Raw genomic sequence first — 9,233 nt, 5'->3', positions numbered from 1 at the left:
AGCAGGTGAAGTAAATGCACAACAGGTGTGAAACTGGCCCTTGCGAACGAGGTGGGATCTTCCACCAGAACAGCAGCGCATGGGCTCTGAGCATCCTTTCACACGGGCGCATTGGTTGTTCAAGGGAAGCTGAAGTGAAACTGTTTCTGAAACTGCGATCGAGATGTGGGGTTTCCCCACATGCATACTTCTCATTTCACTCGCTCATGCCACCCCCAAACATCAGGGAAATGGAATCCGAAAACAGGAGGCCGGTGAAAAACGTTTAGTGGTTTCACTGCAAAGCAATGAAATCTCTCGTTTCCAGAAGCTGGTTGGTAAGATAATGGAAAATGGGGGTGGGGTGGGGAATGAGGGACTGAAAAATCAGCAAGCCCTGTAAATAAAATAATGTGAATGAATGACACTTGACTTCAAGCCGTGGCCAAGCAGAGCAGCCATTGAGACAGACACACACACACACACACACACACACACACACTGAGAAAGGGGGGGGCAGACTTGCATAAAGAATATGAGCATTGATTCGTATGCTTCCTGATGTATGTTGTGCTCTAGGAGGCTTAATTTGGTCAGAATCGAGTATATACTTCCAGAATTGACGTTGAATACATTACTTCTGGTAAATGAGCCACCATTAGCCACTAGAGGAATGTGAAAATATGTGTCCTGGGCTTTTTAGACTCGTTTACCCATGTACTATCTGAAACCAAGGGGACGCATTGGTTGCCACATGTGAAATAGATTAGCCTTATGTCCAGCTCTCCTACCCCTCTATAGACTTTTCTTCTAAAAACAGAGAAGACAAGAAACTTTCTTTCAAAGTGAAATTTGCAATTCTCAAAATCTCACCTCCCCTATCAGCTTGGTCTGCTTGCATTTCATGCCTGCCAGTCTGTGCATGGAACATGCACCTTGATAATCTCGCACGCTTTGCACCTAGATCGCACCAAGTGAACGATGGAGATTAAAAGAGGCCTCGAGTTTTCCTACCCTTGCTTTCTGCCAACAGAAGCTGGCGAGCAGTAAAGATAACAAACAACCTTGCGGTGCATTTCAGACTTAACAGATTTATTGTGGCACAAGCTTTCGCAGAATGAGACTTGGCTAGATGCTATCGGCAAGAGAGCGATGATGGAGGAGAAATCTGAATGAATCTGACTGAGCACAGAATTCATTCTGCAGCTGCTCCACGGTGGTTGTGGTGGCGGCGACAAAGAGATTCTACTTTGCACTCACCACTGTTGCACTGGTGCAGGGCTGTCCAGCAGAACTGTTCTGAGTTCTACAACTTGTCACTCGGTGGGTTCTGGGTGATCCCTCAATGACCCACGTTTGCAAGATGTTTTGCACACAAAGTTGCTCATGGATGGTGATTTCCACAAAGTATTCGATGAAAGTGTTTCTACCCAGGATGTGGATAGAATTCTTGAAAGTACCGTATTTTTCGCTCTATAGGACACACTTTTTCCCTCCTAAAAAGTAAGGGAAAATGTGTGTGCGTCTTATGGAGCGAATGCAGCGCTCCGTCTCGCTGTTCTAGCTTCGGGGTTAGCTGTGCAAAGCCTCCTCAGGGCAGCGGGATGAAGGCACCCCGCTGCCCTGTTCTAGCTTCACAGGCTGTCCCAGAAGCCAGAACAGGGAGACGGAGTGCTGCACAGCGCTCTGTCTCCCTGTTCTAGCTTCGGGGCTAGCTGCGCAAAGCCTCTGCAGGGCAGCGGGGTGCCTTCATCCTGCTGCCCTCCGGAGGCTTCACGGGCTGTTTCAGAAGTCTCTGCAGGGCAGCGGGGATGAAGGCTCCCCGTGCCCTGCAGAGGCTTCGCACGAAGCTAGAACAGCTGGAGGGAGCGCTTATTCTGGCTTTTGAATGGCCCTGCGAAGCCTCTGCAGGGCACGGGGATTAAGGCTCCCTGTGCCCTGTGGAGGATTTGCGCAAAGCTAGACCAGCTATCCCAGAAGCTATCCCAGAAGCCAGAACAGCAAGAGGCTATCCCAGAAGCCAGATCTCTCTTGCTGTTCTGGCTTCTGGGATTCAGATTTTTTTCCCCTTGTTTCCTCCCCCCCCCCCCCCCAAACTAGGTGCGTCCTATCATCTGGTGCATCCTATAGAGCAAAAAATATGGTGTATGACTGGTCACTTGTATGCTCACATTTATTTCTTGGACTGGATGATCAAAAAGATCAAGGTTGGGCTGCCTGAATAGATAAGGCAGGAAATTTCTTGTTTTCTTCAGAAAGAGGGCTTGGCTCCAGCAATTCCAAAGGAAGCAATAGTCAGAGTTGGGTTGCCTGATTAAATAGGGAAGGTATTTTAATGTAGGTGTGGGTTTGCTTTTTTGGTTTTTTGCAGAAAGAGGGCCTGGCACCAACCGGAAGGAAGCATTAGTCAGTAGTGCTGAACCAAGTATTTGGAATTCTGAAATTTCAGCCTGAATTTGGAGTGCTTTAAAAAGGGGACATGAAATTGTACCCCCACTTTCAGATTTCAGCAGATTTTGAGAGTAGGGTGCAAAGCTCCCTGGTACTCCCTTAGTTCCTGTTGGGGGTACATTTGAACCCCCTTAATGGTGCTGTGTAACAATGTGTCAAGGGCCACTGGCCACTGTCCTGGGTGGCCACTATTTTTCCCCAGAGTGCCCTGCAGAATGATGCTTTCTTCTGATGCAATCTCAGTGCAAGTCATTACAGAAATTTAAATGTGGCAGCCAGCAGAAGGGAGAATCCAAGAGGGTCCTTGATGCATATTGCCCCTTGACGCTCAACAAATAGCTGTCATGGTTGCCCATTTTCATGGTCTGTGAGTGGATCTATAAAAATGTGGGGTGGGAGAGGTTGTTGTTGTTGTTGTTGTTTTGGGTGTTTGTTTGTTTTTGCAGTGATACCATTATGGGGGGGAAGTCCCTACTATTTTAGATCATCTGCAGCTGGCACCCATCACCCAGCTCCATCCCTACAATTAGGCAAAGAGGGAACTGCCTTGGCAAAAGAAGGCGGCTGCAGGAGCCTAGATGTTCTTCCTGACTTTCTGGTCATGACTTTCTGCTGGAAGGCAGAGTTTTGAGGGCTACATGACCTGCCTTGCACCCCGATAACTAGCCCGTTGCCCTCCTATGCATCACCCCCTTGCCAGTAGCAAACTAAGATTCCAATGCCAGTCCAGTCAACTTATGTTGAATGGGAGGGCACCATTTTGTCCTCTTTAGACAGCAAAATATATTGAACCAGCCCTGCAAACAGCCACCTTTGGGTTGAATGCTTGAATGCAGTGGTGTCTCCGTTCCGCGCTTTTCTGGATATGACTGATCAGATCCATTTCAATCCGATTCCCAGCCTGGTTTTGTATAGAATCATAGAATTGTAGGGTGGAAGTGACCATGCAGGATCACCAAGTCCAACCCCCTCCTATTGGGAAGACCCAGTTTTCTGAGTGCATGTTCTGGAAGTTGGGCAATAGGGGCAGTACAGGATTCCTACTGGTGTACCGACCTCCCCGCTGCACCAAGGATTCCCTGCCCGAGCTGCTTCAGGTTGTGGCGGATATGCTCCTGGAGACACCCAGCTTGGTTGTCCTGGGGGATTTTAACATCCATGCCGACACGACCTTACAAGGGGCCGCTCGGGACTTCGTGGAAAGCATGGCCTCCATGGGGCTGTCCCTGAATAAGTCTGGCCCAACTCATAGCCACGGACATGCCTTAGACTTGGTGTTTACCTCTACGGATGTTGGTGATCTGACATTAACTAAAAGCGAAACAAAAGAAGTGCCATGGTCAGATCACTTCCTGGTGCAACTGGACTTCTCCGCAACCCCTCCCCTTCGCAGGGAGGTGGGACTGATTCGGATGGTCCGCCCCCGCCACTTAATGGATCCAATTGGCTTCCAGAGAGTGGTAGGGGATGCTTTATCCCAAGTTGATGGCCTTTCAGCTGATTCCCTGGTGGCCCACTGGAATGCGGAGTTAACCAGGGCTATTGACTGTCTGGCTCCGAAGCGCCCTCTCCGATTGCATGGAGCCCGGACAGCCCCGTGGTTTTCCCCGGAGCTGAGGGTGATGAAACAATCGTTGAGACGGCTAGAGCACCGGTGGCGGAAAACTCATTCTGAATCAGACCGGACACGGGTTAGAGCTCAGCGTCGAGCCTACCAAGTGGTAATGGCGACGGCGAAGAGGGCCTTCTTCGCCGCCTCCATTGCATCTGCAGAAAACAGCAGCAGGAGACTTTTTCAGGTGGTTCGCAATCTATCAGAACCACCTGTACCACCGGGGCCTGGTAGGGACCCCAAGATCTCCTGCAATGCTTTTGCAAAGTTTTTTGCAGATAAAATCGCTCAGATTCAGAAGGAGATAGACTCCACTGTGGGAGCAGGGCCAGGGCGGGAGAGTGCTAGAGTTCTGTCTGGTCCTGTTACATGGGATCAATTCCAATCTGTTACCTCCGAGGATGTGGACAGGCTGCTTGGACGAGTGAAACCGACCACCTGTCTCCTTGATCCTTGCCCATCCTGGCTGATAAAAGCGAGCCGGGAAGGGCTGGGCGATGGGCTCTGCGGGGTGGTGAATGCTTCCCTCTGTGAGGGAGCCTTCCCAGACCCGCTGAAAGAGGCGGTCATTAAACCGCTTCTTAAAAAAACATCTTTAGACCCGGCCAATTTGGCCAACTATCGCCCAGTCTCAAATCTGCCATTCTTGGGCAAGGTGATTGAGCGGGTGGTTGCTGAACAACTCCAAGCACGCCTGGAGGAAACGGACCATTTGGATCCCTTCCAATCGGGATTCAGGCCTCACCATGGGACTGAAACTGCCTTGGTTGCGCTGGTTGATGATCTCCGGCGGGCTAGGGACAAAGGTGAGAGCTGTTTCCTAGTTCTGCTGGATCTCTCAGCGGCCTTTGACACCATCGACCATAACATCCTTCTGGACTGTCTAGAGGGGCTGGGAGCTGGGGGCACTGTTATACAGTGGTTCCGCTCCTTCCTCCTGGGCCGTGTCCAGAAAGTGGTGGGGGGGGTGAGTGTTCAGACCCCTGGGCTCTCACTTGTGGGGTGCCTCAGGGTTCTGTCCTCTCCCCCATGCTTTTTAATATCTATATGAAGCCGCTGGGAGAGATCATCAGGGGGTTTGGACTGGGTGTTCATCAGTATGCAGATGACACCCAGCTCTACCTCTCCTTTAAATCAGAACCAGTGAAGGCGGTGAAGGTCCTGTGTGAGTGCCTGGAGGCGGTTGGAGGTTGGATGGCAGCTAACAGATTGAGGTTGAATCCTGACAAGACAGAAGTACTGTTTTGGGGGGACAGGAGGCGGGCAGGTGTGGAGGATTCCCTGGTCCTGAATGGGGTAACTGTGCCCCTGAAGGACCAGGTGCGCAGCTGTGAGTCATTTTGGACTCACAGCTGTCCATGGAGGCGCAGATTAACTCTGTGTCCAGGGCAGCTGTCTACCAGCTCCACCTGGTACGCAGGCTAAGACCCTACCTCCCCGCGGACTGTCTCGCCAGAGTGGTGCATGCTCTAGTTATCTCACGCTTGGACTACTGCAACGCGCTCTACGTGGGGCTACCTTTGAAGGTGACCCGGAAACTGCAATTAATCCAGAATGCGGCAGCGAGACTGGTGACTGGGAGTGGCCGCCGGGACCACATAACACCGGTTCTGAGAGATCTGCATTGGCTCCCAGTACGTTTCCGAGCACGATTCAAAGTGTTGGTGCTGACCTTTAAAGCCCTAAACGGCCTCGGTCCTGTATACCTGAAGGAGCGTCTCCACCCCCATCGTTCAGCCCGGACTCTGAGATCCAGCGCCGAGGGGCTTCTGGCGGTTCCCTCATTGCGAGAAGTGAGGCTACAGGGAACCAGACAGAGGGCCTTCTCGGTAGCGGCGCCCGCCCTGTGGAACGCCCTCCCATCAGATGTCAAAGAGATAAAGAATTACCTGACTTCAGAAGACATCTTAAGGCAGCCCTGTTCAGGGAAGTTTTTAATATGTAATGCTGTACGGTTTTTAACACTGGTTGGGAGCCGCCCAGAGTGGCTGGGGAAAACTCAGCCAGATGGGCGGGGTATAAATAATAAATTATTATTATTATTATTATTATTATCCAATGCAGGAACCTTTTGCCAAGTCTGGGGCTCAAACCCACAACCCTAAGATTTAAGAGTCTCCTACTTTACCAACTGAGTTATCCCACATTTCTTCTTTTAAGTCCATTGTATTCTTCTTTTTGGGACATGGGTGGTGCTGTAGGTTATACCACAGAGCCTAGGACTTGCCGATTGGAAGGTTGGCGGTTTGAATCCCCGCAACAGGGTGAGCTCCCGTTGTTCGGTCCCTGCTCCTGTCAACCTAGCTGTTCAAAAGCACGTCAAAGTGCAAGTAGATAAATAGGTACCACTCCAGCGGGAAGGTAAACGGCGTTTCCGTGCGCTGCTCTGGTTTACCAGAAGCAGCTTAGTCATGCTGGCCACATGACCTGGAAGCTGTATGCCGGCTCCCTCGGCCAATAAAGCGAGATGAGCGCCGCAACCCCAGAGTCGGTCACGACTGGACCTAATGGTCAGGGGTCCCTTTACCTTTACCTTTATTCTTCTTTTTAACTATGCTTCTGGTTGCTGGCCATGTTGATCATCTCTCTGTGGGTGGAAAGGCAGAACAGAAAGATGTCTACAAAGCTAAAAGTATTTCATACTGTTATATTCATTTGGAATATCAAGCTTGAAATATATCAAACAGCAGAGGGCAACATAACAACATCTGGCTTTCTGCAGTTTGAATTTTCTGCTTCTGTAGACGGAGATGGCATGACATTCTGCAGTAACCTCCATACATACTCTAGTTTGAGTAAATAAACTCATTGCCTTCAAAACAGAGATGTAAACCTTTTATGAAGGCAACACTGGTTTTATTGTTTTTTAATCTAGTGCCCCGAGGTGGGTTTAGAGTGACAGCCGTGCTGTTTCTCCAGTGATTGCAGTTGTCGCATAACAACCATGTTGTGGGAAGATTTTGTGATGTGATGGTGACCCCGGGGAACAGATAAGAAATGCTTTGTTTGGCAGAGCTTTATCAATCTCTTCAAGCAGAGACAGTGAAACAGGCAATATTTTTCTAGCCCAAAGTTACTTTTTTCTAGAGCAAGGAGGGCCAACTCTGGCTATTTGATTAAATAAGTATAACCCACAACAAATACTCAACATTTTGCTACAAACATTGGCTGTACTTGGTCCTCATTGAGCTGTTTTTGGGCGAGGGGAAAGCTTATGGAGTTTCCCATTCAAGTTTTTTTAGGGGATGGGGGGTATTTTGCTTTTGTTTTGTTTTGACTTCTGGAGATCTTGGGATTCCCCTGAGCCTGTCAACACATCCCTTTTCTGTAAGGGCGTTTCCATATTGGCTACATAAGGGGAATTCAGTTGCAATAGGTTATATACTATAATAGCATTAGTATATACTAATGTGGCCTGGCCAGGGCGAAGGCCTCTTATATACCTGCTGGGATTGACAGGGCATCTGACCCTCACCTGAATCTCATAACTCTCCTGACAGGTGATTTGGTCTGCAGCCACAGTGTGGAAATAAAGGATGAGATTTCCCACCAGATACCAGGCACTCTACTATTCAAATTAGGCCCCAGTGTTTTTGTTACAACCCCCTTCTCGAGTAAGTAATCAATTTTAATCTAGAATTTAAATTCTCAAAATTTTCTTATTTGTTAATTCGAGCAAGTAAACGATAGTAAAGCAAATAACAATCCGCATTGAAATAACAAACGTTGATAAAACCCATCGGTTTTTCTCTTTTCATCATTCGGCCCGTCCCCTGCCCATCGTGAGATTTGCTCAACCGCAGTGTAGTGTGCTCTCGGCCTACGTCACCCCGATGTCTTTCCCAGCAATCCAGTGGAGCACCTCCCTTCCCTTGCCAGGAATGGTCGAGGTGAAGCCAATAACAGCATGGGTTCCTCCTATAAAAACTCTGGGGCAAGCATGATGTGGGCTTCCCATGCATTTGCATGAACACAGGGAAAGGCCAACCACAAATAATCCCGTTCTCGTAAACACTAGCCGACCCCAGGTTTTCCCACAAAGCGATGCAGCCAATGCCGTGAGAAAAGCCCTACTGCTGTGTCCCTCATGGCCAACGGGGAAGGCAAGAAGCCTTCCAGCTCGAAACATAGGTCAGCCCTCCTGGTCCCCAGCTGCTAGCTGGGAGTTCCAAGTGGGAAGCTCTCATGATACAATCTCCTTTTTACCCTTTGAAAGTGGCAGTGGTTCTCAACCCTTTTCTTTTATTGAGAGGGCGTGGAAAACTGCTGGGGGGTCTTGGCAGACTATGTAACAAACTCTTTGCTGGTCGTTCTACAAATCAAAGCTCATACATAGCGCATCTTTTAATAACTAAAATATACTCGGAGTCCAGAGTGGATTTCATGCTCTTTATTAAGCTCTTAGTGGTGAGGAGGAATGGAAGTTCCCCCAGGATGTCTGCTTTATATATATTATTTACACAATGGGCTGCACATGATTGGCTAATTCCTGGATTCTCCTGTAGGCCAATTAGACTGCGGATTCACTTCCACCTGGAGCTGGATTGGGTGGCTCCTGCGGACCAATCAGACTGCTGCATTCTGAATCCTATTGTTCTAGGACCAATCAGACTGCTGTATTTTGGATCCTATTGTTCTAGGACCAATCAGCCTGCTGCATTTTGAATCCTATTCAACTCAGTACTTAACAATAACCATCTTGGTTTCCTGTTGTGATGGAGGAAGGAAAACAAAGTAACTGCACTGGCACCATAATCAAAACCAGCGCTATGGCATGAAATCATGGGCCTTAGGTAGAAATGCAGATTCTCCAAGTGTCTCTATTTTCCATGGAAGTCCCTAATCCTGGTTTCTGATTTGATCCCGGAATGTCCCAACTTTTCCCTAGGGTGTCCCTATTTTCATTGGAGAAATGTTGGAGGGTATGGAGTTATCTGACCCCCGAGCCGTCTGAAGGCAGCCCTGTATAGGGAAGGTTTTTTAAAAATGTTTTATTACATTTTTATATATGTTGAAAGCTGTCCAGAGTGGCAGTCCAGTAAGCTGTCCAGTAAGATGTGTGGGGTATAAATAGCATATTTTTTTTGTTATGGAACAGGACGTCCCTATTTTCATCGGGGAAATGTTGGAGGGTATGGAAACGCGGTAGAAATGTGGTTCATTTTAAGGCGAGCCTTTGTTACGGCTTCTG

Source organism: Podarcis gaigeae, assembly GCF_964106915.1.
Source record: "Podarcis gaigeae genome assembly, chromosome: 13".
Lineage (NCBI taxonomy): Eukaryota > Metazoa > Chordata > Lepidosauria > Squamata > Lacertidae > Podarcis > Podarcis gaigeae.
The sequence above is the reverse complement of the archived record's forward strand: the minus strand, read 5'-3'. Positions refer to the sequence as shown.